We start from the raw sequence: 13964 nt of genomic DNA, 5'->3' as shown, positions 1-13964 counted from the left end.
GGGAAAGCGCGGCAGTGGGGTTAGTTTCGGGTGACACGAGGCTGCGGCGATAGAGAGATGGTGGCATTACTTTGGTACTGGCACAGGCCTCTAGGATTAGTGTGTGTCCCCGTTTATGAAAGGTAGGTGCTGGTACAGAGTGAAGCATACTAAAATATGAATTTTACTGTATTTATCAAAAGTGTTAGGTTTTGTGTTGTTCCGTAAATAGCTAAAATGATAAATCGAGCTCCTCCTCACCATCACTCCATCCAGTAGCTCCCCCTAACGGCCCAGCCCCGCATTCCCATGCTTTCATTCCAGCCTTCCTTTGATCTCCAAGCTACGGAATCCCCGAGTCCAGGAGCACGGCCAAACACACGAGTGCTCAGATTTCTGATCACCCACCCACCGGACAGGCTCTCCCCCGTGGATCACGGAGTGAGGTAAATCTCCATTCTTCCCTCATCTTTCTACAGTTTCTTCGGGCTCACGACTTATCGACGCGAAACACTTCGCAAGCGAGGACCCTCGATGTACACACTAGGGATGTTCCCGCGCCTTCAGCACCCTTACCGCCTGGAACAGGACTGCAGACTGGAAAGAGGGCTGGCTGTATCCCATCCGCGTCCAACATCCCCCCCCCCCCCCGGGGGCACTCCACCTCTCGCCTGCAGGTATACACACTGGGGATGTTCCCGCTCCTTCAGCACCCTTACAGCCTGGGACAGGACTGCAGACTGGAAAGAGGGCTGGCTGTATCCCATCCGCGTCCAACATCCCCCCCCCCGGGGGCACTCCACCTCTCGCCGGCAGGTACACACACTAGGGATGTTCCCGCGGCTTCAGCACCCTTACTGTCTGGGACAGGACTGCAGACTGGAAAGAGGGCTGGCTGTATCCCATCCGCGTCCAACATCCCCCCCCCCAACTCTCGCCGGCAGGCAGGCACTGTCTCAATCGGGAAGGACAAGGGGCGCCAAAGAGGGCAGGGAAGTCTATTTCAGTGGAGGGTCGCCGAGGCAGTGATGGTCAGGTCGGAGAAGGGAAGGAAGGGCGTCATGCAGAAGAGTGTAGTCGGGAGAGGAAGGGAGGGTCTTCGCGAAGGCGGGTTAGAGAAGCAGATCGAGAGATGGGGTGGAGAAGGGGATCAATGTGACAGGGAGCGATGGAGTTGTTACATACCCCGTAACGAGTTAAATAAACAGCAGAAATGGACATACCTGGATTCCGAGTCTTCCGGAATAATCTCTATTTTATCAGTAACTACGTGAGTAAATTAATATAAAACAAGATAAGGTGAACAGGTTAGCAAAGTATATGCATATATCCAGGTGAGTAAATAAGCTTCCCCAGCTCAGCTGATTAGGTGATACAGTCTTACGGTGGGATGCCGATGACGATCCTCCACGTCGTCAACCTTGCTTCCGAAACTTATTTAAAAGTCACCAACTTGTGATCACAGAAAAGGGGATGCCGTCGTCTGTGGTGGAGTTATCAACGCCAGACCAGGGTTAAACACACCGATAGCTCCCCACCGGTCACCCCTTTGTTCACACTGTGAGCAAAACCACACTCTTGCCATGGGCACACAAAACTCACCAGTGTCCTCCTTGCCTCAGGGGTCGTGTGTCTCCTGTGGTGTGTCTTGTGTGTCTCTGATGTGTGTCTGATTAAAAAGTCAATTGACCTTGTATGTATCTCCAACTGGTGAATACGAGCTGTCCATCATATAGCTCCGCCTTTTCCAAGGCATCTCTCAGACATTCTGTCTCCCTGCTGCTGAATTAGCAGAGAAGCTGTTCGCTCCCTCTCGCTCTCTCGTTTAAAACGACAGTCCACTTGAGAATAATCCTCAGATCTCGTCACAATATAAACATAGCTACAAGATCTGTGATATATTCGCAAATTCTTAAGAATTTTTTTGTTGTTAGAATCTCAGCTGACGGTGAAAATTGGAAAATCTTGCAAACTTTCATGGACGTACATGTACGTCACGTGAGCCCTTTCCCCGCTCCCATTTTACCGCAGATCTGCCTTGTTTCCGAGGCTCCGCTCCCAGCTCTGATGACATAAGTTACAGTCCTGACTTTCCTTCAGTTCTGTGTTGAAGCGGGTCGGCGGCGGCGGCGGATCTTCTGCAGGATCCGGATTAGGAGACGACCATCACCCCCAGAGTCGGGAATCCGGGGGAGGGTTCACTGTCCGGGCGTGAAAACAATTTCTCATCGGTGAGTACTGAGGCTGATCCTAGTGTGGACGTCTGATGTAAGGTAATGAATCGAAATATGACCGTATCTACACCCGAAATGATAAAACCACGATTCAAAGGTGAATTGACATTAGGATAAATTGGTGTGTACTTGAATTGGGAAATTGGAATTGGCATTTTGGAAGGCTGGTTATTTTAATGAGCAGTAAAAGCTACTGCTGAGCACTTTGAAATGCTGGTTTTAATTTGTAGGCCGCCATTGGAAAAGATCCTTTGAATTCATTGTAGCATTTGCCCTGTAATATGTAAATGACAGGTCAGTTCAGTAAACGCGCTGGTGCAGTCAATAACTCAGCGATTTGCTTACGTCGTCAGCCCTAATTCCATTAGTTATCCAGGTGCTGTTGTGTGATCAGTATTATGAGCGATGAACAGACCTGATGGACAATAGGGTGCATATTTAACACCCTCCCGCCCCCAGAACCATGAACTACTGCTGTTGCTAAGCTGCTCATGAGAGAGAGAGACGAAACACAGGCACGAACATTTGCTACACATAAGAGGGAGAGAGAGAGAGAGAGAGACTGTTGATTTGTTGTATTTTGACTCTTCCTGGATTATTTAGCTTTCACTACAAGGACTTCACTTTGCTCGTTAAGATTCCTCAGGAGACAGCAGGAGTGGCCTGATTTGATTGACACAGTCATTCAGCGTTGATGGATAGCTGAGACCCCGTTAGTAGATATAAAAGACAGGTCTGGAGAGACACGCTTCAGACACACCAGTGGACTCTGACTGAGTGTTGTGAACCCACAAGAAAGATGAGGGTTTCAGAGATCGAATCAGGAGATCGGAAAATATAGCTCTCAGTGTGACGGCAGTGCCAGTGGGGACTTGTGTGTGTATCCACTCACGCCAGAGTGACAAGTCCACCACAGAAGAACGGACTAGCTGAAGGAAGGAGGGGTCATACCTGAATGGCCACAACGACACGAAGGATTGAGAAAGCAACAAAAGATTTGCATGCTACAGCTGTTACATCTCGCTCTTTCTACTACATCATCTGTTTTCTGTTAGGAAGCCAATTCTGACTCATCGCAGCCAGGTTTATCCAAATCCCATGCCTCCTGACTTTCTGAATGAGTCTACTGTGGGGAACTGATCAAACCACTGACCAAAATTAATGCACCCACATCGAGTGTTCTGATTCTTCTGTTTTATTTTCACTTTTTCAAATAATTCAATCAGACTCATAAAGGACTACATGCCATGTTGTCTGCCCGTAGCAAGACTACGTTTCTCCAAATACTCATGACTTCCTTCGTCAATAATCCTCTCCAGAAGTTTACCCACTACTGATGCAAGACTTCCTAGTCTATCATTTCAAATACTATCCTTGTTATCTTTCGTCAAAAAATGAATAACATTTTCCACCCTCCAATCATCTATTTCTACTTCCGTGCCCAGCGAGGAAACACATATCTTGTCCAAAAGTGCGGTAATATCTGAGCCCACTTTCCAAAATTGCTGGACTATATCACTTTCGGCACCGGGGAATCATCTATCATAATATTTTCCAAGTTTCCAGCGCATCCTCTTTCTCAGCGTCGGCATGTTCGAGCATATCTGCTTTTTGAAGTTGTGTTCACATTGATCAACCTATTCAGTGAGGAGCTTCACCGCCTCCGTGTTCTCCAGACACAAGTTTTCCTCTTTTGCCTCTGATCTGCCCACAGTCTCCCCAGTCTCCTCCTGTTCTTCACAGTGCAACTCGTCAAGGATTTCACAAATCCCCCATCACTCCTTTAAGTCCGTTGTTAAAATCTTTACTGTCTACAATGTGACCCGCTAGAATCTAAGCTGATCCTTTCTTTCTGTTCTGTAAGTATTGTTCGTTCTTCCTCTTGACGTATTGTTCCAACTTTCTTGTCTCCCAGGGTTGCTTTACACTGTCATCCTTTCCCTGCGTCACTGAGACAAGCCTATACTGAACCCCGTGTCAGTGCTCCCTAAACAATCCCCACATATCTGTTCCGCAATACCTCGAGTGCATCATTTCCCAATGTATGTTCCTGAGCTCCTGCCAGGTAGCGCCATAATTCGCAAATCCCCAATTAAACACACTCCATACTCTCTGGTCCTACCCTTGGGCAAATTAAATGGAGGGGAGTTTTGTCCTATAGTTCTGAAATGCTGACCCACCGAGAGACCTGTCGCCTGACCCGTTTCCTTTTCTAATATTAGATCCGGTACGGACTGTTCGCTAGTGAACCTGTCTTCATATATTGACGTGAATCCTTCCAGAACACAACTGATAGTGCCATCCTTAAATCGTTAACCCTGGGGAGCTGCCACAGAATATTGTTGAAGTTTCAGTTACCCATGTCAATAACATGGCAAATGTCCATGTCCCGCTTCCCGGTCGGCTCCTCACTGTTGCCGTTGCAGTTTTTCTTTGTTAGAAGTGTGGCTGTGTAGAATACTCCAGATGGGGTGATCATGTTTCTGTGTTCGTCTCCCGGTCTATTAACAAACGAACGCTCCACGTTGTCCTCCCTTTCTGCAGCTGAGATACTACCCCTGGTTTCCCATCGCACTCCCTTTACACTCTGTTACCCGACCCTGTCCATTTTGAAGCATCTAAAACCAATGACGTCCCTCTGGAGTCGGTAATGAGATTGCTTCTGTTCATGTTAAAATCAACGACTTGGCTGACAGAGTTGGTGGCTTGGTGACCGACTTTATATTTGCTCCGAGGGTAGGTGCCGGATAGGCAGCTAAGAGCAATATGGGTGTCTGCAGAAGGACTCAGTCAGTTAAAAAGAACAGACAATGAAGTGGCAGATGAAATACAGTGTAGGGACTGCAGTCCGCAGTCAGGTACTCAGGCTCACTCAGCATAATGTTGCACGAACATTATTAGCAAAACGCTCCGACACAAGACGGGTTTCATTTTGTTACAGACAGAAATGCCAGTTTGGTACTACAAGTAAACTACATTTCCACATTGGTGGAGAAGTGTGCTGACACCCCTCGCTATCTGTAAAATCTGTGACGAGATGCTGAGCTGCATTCAATATGGACTGCGCCTTTAAAAAGAGAGAGAGAGAGAGAGAGGGGGTGTACACCTATTCAGAGAGAGAGAAAGAGAGAGCACCGAACAGCTCCTGAGTCTCCATGGTTACGTAAGTGCGGAGCTATGTAATGGACAGCTAGTGTTCAGCATGTTTGGGATATAGACAAGGTCAACTGGCTTTTCAGACAGACACACAGACACACGGAAGGCAAGGACAGAAATACAAAAGAAATAGACACTGGTTAAGCTTTCAATGCCCACGAAGGGCTGGGCTTTGCAGGCAGTGTAGAAAAGGGGAGACCGTTGTAAGGCTATCGGTGTGTTTAACCCTTGCCTGCGTTGACAGCTTCACAGTGTGAAGGCGGTACCGTTTAGTGTAGTCGCAGTCCGCAGCTTCAAGAGGACTTCAGAGCACAACGGAAAGATCGACGGCATCGAATTACTTGGAAAACCAATCACCTCTCGCTCTCTCTCCACAATTCTACATATCTTAATATCACGAATTGAACTGACGCCATTCCTATACCATCGTAAGACTGTATCATTTACTACCTAAGCGGGAAGAAGTTTGGGGTATTATATTTACAGACTTATATATGCATAAACTCTGCTAATCTGTTTGATTGATCTAGTTTTATATTACTATAAAATGTAGATACTAATAAATAGTGTTTTGTTTGTAGCAGATTTCAGAGAGACATTAGTCGGATGCAGAAATTGGATGAGAAATGGCAGATGGAGTTCAACCGGGAGACGTCTGAAGTGGTACACATTGGAAGGACAGCTTACACGGCAGAGTACAAAGTATATGTCAGAAAAGTTGGTAATGTGTCAGAGCCTAGGGATCTAGGGGTACATGTCCACAGATCTATGAAAGTTGCCTCACAGGTAGAAGGGTAGATAAGAATGCTTATGGTGCTATCATTCATAAGTCGAGGGCTAGAGTGTAAGAGTCGCGAGGTATGTTGCAGCTCTATAAATCTCTGGTTAGACCACACTTACAGTACTGTGTCCAGTTCTCGTCGCCTCACTATAGGAAAGATGTGGAAGCATTGGAAAAGGTACAGAGGACATTTACCAGGATGCTGCCTAGTTTAGAGTGTACACATTTTTATCAGAGACTAAGGGAGTTAGGGATTTACTCTTTGGAGAGAAGGGGGATGGGAGGAGACATAATAGAGGTACACAAGATATTAAGAGGAATAGATAGATTGGACAGCCAGCGCCTCTTCCCTAGGGCACCGGTGTTCAAAGAAGAAGATTTGGCTTTAAGGTACAGGACGGGAAGTTGAATGGGGATATTAGCGGAAGAGTTTAGACTCAGACAGCAGTTGGTGTGTGGAATGCACTGCCTGAGTCAGTGGTGAAGGCAGATACACTTGTCAAATTTAAGAGACTGCTAGAAAGGCATTTAAGAGCAATTTAAGCTGCGAAGCAGGGTTTAAGGATTGGCACAACATTGTTGTCCGAAGAGATTGTACTGTGCTGCATTATAATATGTTATAAAACCAGACTCCAGTGTATTCCATTTCTGCTAGTTCTGTTAACTATTTAAGGGGTACGTCAGAAGATTGGGGGCTCGTCCGGGTCTTTAAAGGTGTGGGACCCATTCTAAATTTGTCGGGGCTTTAATTGAGTGATTAGTGGTTGATCTTATAGGGTAATATCGCTTACGTTTTCCTTGAGTGGAAATACAGCAGCAATGGAGACTGTGGTTAGCAGCTTTCGTGGAACCATCCCCTGAAACATTAGATGATGCAAAGTGAGATATGGAGTTGGGAATTACTCATAAGTTAAAACTTAAGGCGACCACTAGAATGGAGAAGTCGATAACACAGGCGTTAATAACGGAGCGTTATATATCCAAGGGAATGTTTGAAGAGGATGTGAGGGAAATGTGGTTGAAAGTAAACCTACTGAGGCTGTGGTTAAGCTTCGGTTAAAAACAATAAAGAGGGAAGATGAGAAAGTGCCTGAGACCCTCAGGGTCTGCTTAGTCTGCAGACGAGCTTGCTTGAAACCATTAGGTTAAGTTCTTTTCATGAATAAGAGCTTCCAAAAGAATAGCTGGGATAATCAGGGTGAACTGGAATTTGAAATTGGTACTATTATTGAAAGCGTAGAAGCATGAGCTTTGACCTTGCTGACAGAAACATCTCTCTCAGATGCTGAGACAGTACACGTTAATTTGTTTAACTATATTTTGGAATTTAAAGATAAACAACTTGGTGATGTTGTTCAAGTTTGTGAATTGGATAGACAGGGTTCGGAGAGTTCTCAAAACAAATTAAAGTGTTGTTTTGACCAAGAGAGGCCATCTGCAGGTGTTCTTATGGAAACATATACAACGAAAGATCTTGGAGATAGAACTAATGACTTGTTTGGAACAAAGGAACAAAGGAACAAAGTTCAGCGAAAGGGCTTAGTTTAAAAAAAAAACATGAGCGAGGAGTTAGCACCTATGCAAGGTTCAGGCCATCCTTGAAAGCCCTGTTGGAGTTGATCACGTGATGGTTATTTGCTCTGTGCTGAAGTTGAAAAGAGAAAATAGGAGATCTAACGCCATTTTGAAGATTACAGAATTTGGTTTTGCAGAACTTTGGTTTTGTAGCAAAGTGTGTGAAAGGTAAAGACAGTAACATGGTGGATTGATTGTCTGGATGTTAAATTAAAGAATGATATAGAAACCAGTATTTTTATAGTCTTCTGTAGCCTACAACATGTTAATCAGATATTTATTGCTTCATATTCTGTAATCTACAGTTAGGCAAAAATTTTACTACTTGATCAAATTTTTTTCCCAACAGGTGGGAGGAGAGAAGAGATCATAAGCATTATTCAAAATGGAATGTGGCTTTAAAGAGAGAGAGAGTGGGTGTAAACTGATTCACAGAGAGAGAGAGAGCACCGAACAGCACGCCAGTCTCCATGGTTACGGAAGGGCGGAGCCTTATAATTGACAGCTGGTTTTCGGCATGTTTGGGATATAGACGAGGTCAGCTGGCTTTTCAGACAGACACACAGCATACGCAAGACACGGACAGATAAACAGAAGAAGTAGACACTGGATGAGATTTCAGTGCCCACGAAAGTGTGGGTTTTGCTTGCAGTGTTGAAAAGGGGTGACCGGTGGAATGCTATCGGTCTGTTTAACCCTTGACTGGGTTGATAGCTTTACGGCGTGAAGACGTTATTCTTTAGTGTGATCACAGTCGTTAACTTTAACAGGACTTCGGAGGACAACGGAAAGATCGATGGCATTGGCTTACTTGGAAAACAGACCACCCCTCTCTCTCTCCTCATTTCTACATATCTTAATATCGCGAACTGAACTGACGTCATTCCTATACCATCGTAAGACTGTATCATTTATCACCTAAGCTTGAACAAGTTTGGGGTTTTATATTTACTCATTTATATATGCATGAACTCTGCTAACCTGTTTGATTTAAATGGCTTTATATTACTATATTACGTAAATACGAATAAATCGCGTTTTTTTTGTAGCAATACCAGACTCCAGGTATGTTCCATTTGTACTGGTTCTTTTAACCCGTTACGGGGTGCGTAACAAAACCGTTCCAACCCCTACATCACACCGCATTTCTGTAAACCCCTTCGACCCCTACAGCACTCGGCATCTCAGCAAAACCTCCATCATCTACCCCGGTGCATATAGACGACAGCAGACCCGAGAAAGAAACAGTCGTGTCAGATTGAATGGCTTATAAAACACTGTTGGCCAGAAGTAACTGCAGTCTGCTCAACGACAGGGGAAGCGTACAAACGAGTTCTCTCTGTTTCCCCCCATTTTGTGGACTATGAACTGATTCTTGCACTGGAATAATTTAATCAGAGGAAGTGAATGTGGAGACAGGAAGCTTCAGGTAATGATCTGCTAAACCTGAGACCATTCTCAAACAAGTCGCCATTTGTTATGTGAATGGCGTTGTCTCTGAACTGATTCTTGACTTTGGGACAATCTAATCAGAGCCATAAACCTGAGACCATGCTCAGAGGAGTAGCTACCTTGAGCCAATTGTTCGGAGATCAAATGGTTCCATTGAAGAGGAACGATATAAGATTCCGGAGCTTAAAATTTGCAGGGGTGATATGTCACCAGCGGCCAGAGACCAACCATTGCCGAAATGTAGGACCGCACGGACACGTGCAGATCGGGAACATGAGGATCGGAAGATGATGAGGGGCATTGATCGTGTGGATATTCAGAGGCTTTTTTCCCAGGGCTGAAATGGTTGCCACAAGTGTACACAGGTTGAAGGTGCTGGGGAGGCGGTAGAGAGGAGATGTTCGATGTTACTCAGAGAGTGGTGAGTGTGGAACAGGCTGCCGGCAACAGTGGTGGAGGCGGATACGATTGGGTCTTCCTAAGAGACCTTTGGATAGGTACATGGAGCTTAGAAAAATAGAGGGCTCTGGGGAAGTCTAGTCATTTCTAAGGTAGTGACATGTTCGGCCCAACTTTGTGGGCCGTAGGCCCTGTATTGTGCTGTAGATTTTCTATGTTTTCTATGTTTCTATGGAATGCCTTGCCAGCGTAGACTCTTTTCCCGGGTAATAACTTTTCTCATCATTGACTGTTCATGGAGTGTCAGGATTTCCAGCAGGGTGCACACACGAAGATAGTGTGCAAATCTACGTGCTTTTAGTAGAAATAATAAATGACACTTGTTGGTAAATACAGATTCTCTTTCTCATTGATCTTTGTTACAAGGGATGATTTTTGTCACAGTGGAATCCATCATTAACATTGCCCACTAACAGGACGTGCCCACTACACAGTGTTACCATCGGGAAGGAGATACAGAAGCCTGAAAGCTCAGGCGCAGCGATTCGGGAACAGCCTTTTTCCTCGCTGCCACCTGTATCTCAGGTGTGTTTTTTCTATATTCATTTAACCTGTATTTCATTTTACTGCTGCCGTAATGTTAACAATTTCACGACGTATGTCGGTGATATTAAATCTGGTACTGATTCTTTAAATGTACCTTTGAAACCCATGATTCTGATTCTGATGCAGGGGGGATGTGTCAGATCGAACTTACGTTAGTTGAAAGCCTGTCAGAACCTCGTGTCCTGTGCTCCCATATTCTATGTTCTGTGCTCAATCGAGCTACCGTATCTTGCTATAGTTCAGGGAATCGATTAATTATTTAAAGCTATGAGGCCTTGCTTTTTCTGACTACTCAATGCGTCGGATAATAAAGTGCAGGAGAATTAAAAAAAACAATAGGCCATAAATATCAGTACCGACCGCTGGATGATCTCGATAGCTTTGCTTGGAAGGGGCTCGCCAAGTATTATGTAATGATGAATTGTCCTCGTTGTTCAGACTACGCTGGTCATGGGTAATGAAGGGAAGTAACCGGACAAATAGGAACATTAGCGATGGTCAGTATGGGTCAGTGCGTAGTAGGTCATGTCTAACCAAACTCACAGAGATTTACGAGGTAGTTACTAGGGATAGTTTGGAAGGCGAGGCAGCGGATGCCGTCTACAGGGACTTCAGCAAGGAATTTCTCAAGGTTCCGTAGGGGAGGATACTCGAGAAGGTTCAGTCGCTTGGCTTCCATGATGAACTATTAAATTGCAGTCGTCATTGGTTACGCTGGGGAAACTAGAGTGTGGTAAAAAATGGTTGTCTCTCTGATTGGGGACCTGCGACGAGTGGAGTGCACAAGGATCGTTGCTGTCATCGTTGTTTGTTGTTTGTCATCTATATTAACGATGTGGATAATGATGTGGTTAACTGGATCAGCAAACTGCCGATGACAGCAACCTGTGTAGTTGATAGCGAGGAAGAGTACCGGAGCATGGTATCGTAAACGGGATCTGGACCAGATGGAACAATGGGCTGACAAAACGCGATTCGGATTTAACGCAGACAATTGTTAGATGTTGCACTTTGGGCGGACCATCCAGGGTTGGTCTGACACAATGAGAAACAGGGCACTGGGGAGTACGATAGAACAAACGAATCTGGGAATGAAGGTCCATAATTCAAGGAACGATTACGTATGTTTGCACGTTATTCCCGAGCGGGTAGACGACAGAGGGGAGACTTGATAGAGGTATACAACATTATGAGGCGTATAGAGAGTGGAATTGCAAGCGGGCTTTCTCCACTGCTGTTAGGTGAGAATACAACTGGAGATCATGTGTGAAGGGTGAAATGTGAAATGTTTAAAGGAAGCATGAGGGGAAACGTCTTCACTCAGAGAGTCGGCAGAGTGTAGACAGTGCTGCCAACGCAAATGGTAATTGAGATTCTGATGTCAGCATTGAAGAGATGACTGAAAAGAACATGGGTGAGAGGGATATGGATGGCCATGGTGCATGTCGATGGGAGTAGGCAGTGTAAATAATTCCTCCCGGACATGACGGGCTGGAGACCCTGTTTCTGTGCAGTGGTTTCGTGTGCCTGTCTGACTGTATGTCTGGGTTAGAACTTCAGTCTCTCACAGCACCGACCAATCTAGAAAGTCGTTGATACTGTTCGATCCCTCTGTCCTTGCACACACTGAAGCATGGAGACTGAATTAATGGATGTTTACTGCATGAGAAGATGGAAGTGCAGATGTGAGATGATAAAGGGAGTGTCACACTACAGGAATATGCCCTCAGTCCTTCAGTTAGGCGGTAAAGACAGTAGTTCCGGTCTGGAGTTGGGTGTTATAGTATTCCCGGAACAGTGAACAAATCTGTTGCTTCAGCAATGGTAATGCTGATCATTCGCCCCGATACTATACAACAAGGGTAATTTAGATCGAATCCTGTCCTTAGTCACAGATTGAAAGTGAGAAATCTTGGAAGTTTTATCTTGGAGGTTTAGAGTTGTGGCGACGTCATATTTAAATTGCGCTGAATATTAACTTACGGACCTTTTGCGTCTCTTTGAATTGGAGTCGGAAGTCTTTATTAAATGTTGTATGATTGTCATTACGGATGTTTTTTAACTGTTGAACACATAAGAGCATGACATTTTCTGCCATATTTTTTTTAAATATGAGTGCATTGCCCATTTAAAATATTGCACGAGGTGTGGACATAAGTGAGTTCAATTGAAAGCGAATGAGAAAAAATACGGTCATGAATGACTTTACTGGAGTCACATGTTTCTTTAGCTTGTGTTGTGGGGATGATTGAATTAATCATCTTTTTTCACCAAACCTGTGACATAAATTTTGTGTCTCCTTACGAGAAGTGATTTCCAGGAACTGATGCGGAATTCGGAGGCTGCATATCTTTCTAAAATTAAGAAGTATCACTGTATGTGAGCCTCAGCTCTCCACATCTTGCTCTCCTGTTCTTCAGAATACGCGCTGAGGCCTTTTGCTTTGGAAGTTGTTTATTCTGTATTGTACAATTGCCTGCGATGGTTTTGAGGGAAGACAAGTGTGAGCACAAATGTTTGCTTTGTTCTCGCGGCGATTTTAGTTTGTGTCGTTTTGTATTTTTCATTTATTGTTGATTTCAGAGGAAGACACCGATTCCACAACGGCCGTGTACATTCAGGGTTAAAGGGATCGAAATTTGAGCGGATCTACACCCGATATGATAAAACCACAATTCCTGTAGAACTTGACAGCGATACAGGCGAGGACGCCGGCAAGGCTTCAGATGGAAGGGAAGGAACGTGGATCGGACCGTGAACCGGAATGCGGTCCACGTTCCACATCATTTCCCAATGTACGATCCCATGTTCCTGCCGGGTATCACCATACATCGCATACCCGCAATTAAACACATTCCATGCTCCCTGGCCGGATGCCTGTCCAAGGTAAATGTTGGAGAGTTCTGCCCTGTCGTTCTGAAACGCTGACACGCGGAGAGATCTGTCACCCGACCAGTTTCCTTTTCTAATATTAGATCCGGTATGGACTGTTCGCAAGTCCACCTGTCGGCATATAGTGACATGAATCCTTCCTGGACACAACTGAGAAATTATGCCATACCTAAACATTTTACCCCAGACAGGTGCCAAAGAATACTAGGGAAGTTTCAGTTTTCCGTTCCAATAACATTGCTCATGTCCAAATTCTGCTTCCCGATTGGTTCCTCGCTGTTCCCGCTGCAGTTCTTCTTTTGTTAAACTGCTTGACGGCTGTACAGAGTATTCCAATTAGGCAGATCGCGTCCTTCATGTTTCTGTGTCCGTCTCCCAGTCTATTAACAAAGGAACGCTCCACATTGTCCTCCCTTTCTGCAGCTGCGATACTGTCCCTGGTTTCCCACCGAACTCCCTTTACACTGTTACCCGACCCTCTCCATTTTGAAACATCTAAAACCCGGAAAGTCCTGAAGTCATCCCTGCCCTTGTGACAGTCGAGTGTTTGTGACAGATTGGACCGTACTTCAACCAAAGTGACCATTGAACCAACAGCATTGTGCCTTTGTATTGCTACCTACCTGAACTGTATGAAGTCAGCAATCTTCCGCCAGTTCTGCATTTTCAGGATGTCCAGGCATATGATTGTTTGAATTAATGACATATTTGCCAAACCTATTCATTGTAACCCGGCTTTATCTGAAAACTCCGCTGAATTGCCATTAGACGCGGGCGTTATCTACACAGATGGCCATTTAATGTAAACACATACTTCATTCCATTCCTCAGCTCTTCTCTGAATTTCCTCTGTGTCAGTGTATAGATACAAGTATTGGTGCACATGCTGA

This window comes from Hypanus sabinus, unplaced genomic scaffold (assembly GCF_030144855.1).
Source record: "Hypanus sabinus isolate sHypSab1 unplaced genomic scaffold, sHypSab1.hap1 scaffold_316, whole genome shotgun sequence".
Classification (NCBI taxonomy): Eukaryota; Metazoa; Chordata; class Chondrichthyes; order Myliobatiformes; family Dasyatidae; genus Hypanus; species Hypanus sabinus.
This window is presented reverse-complemented; position numbering follows the sequence as displayed.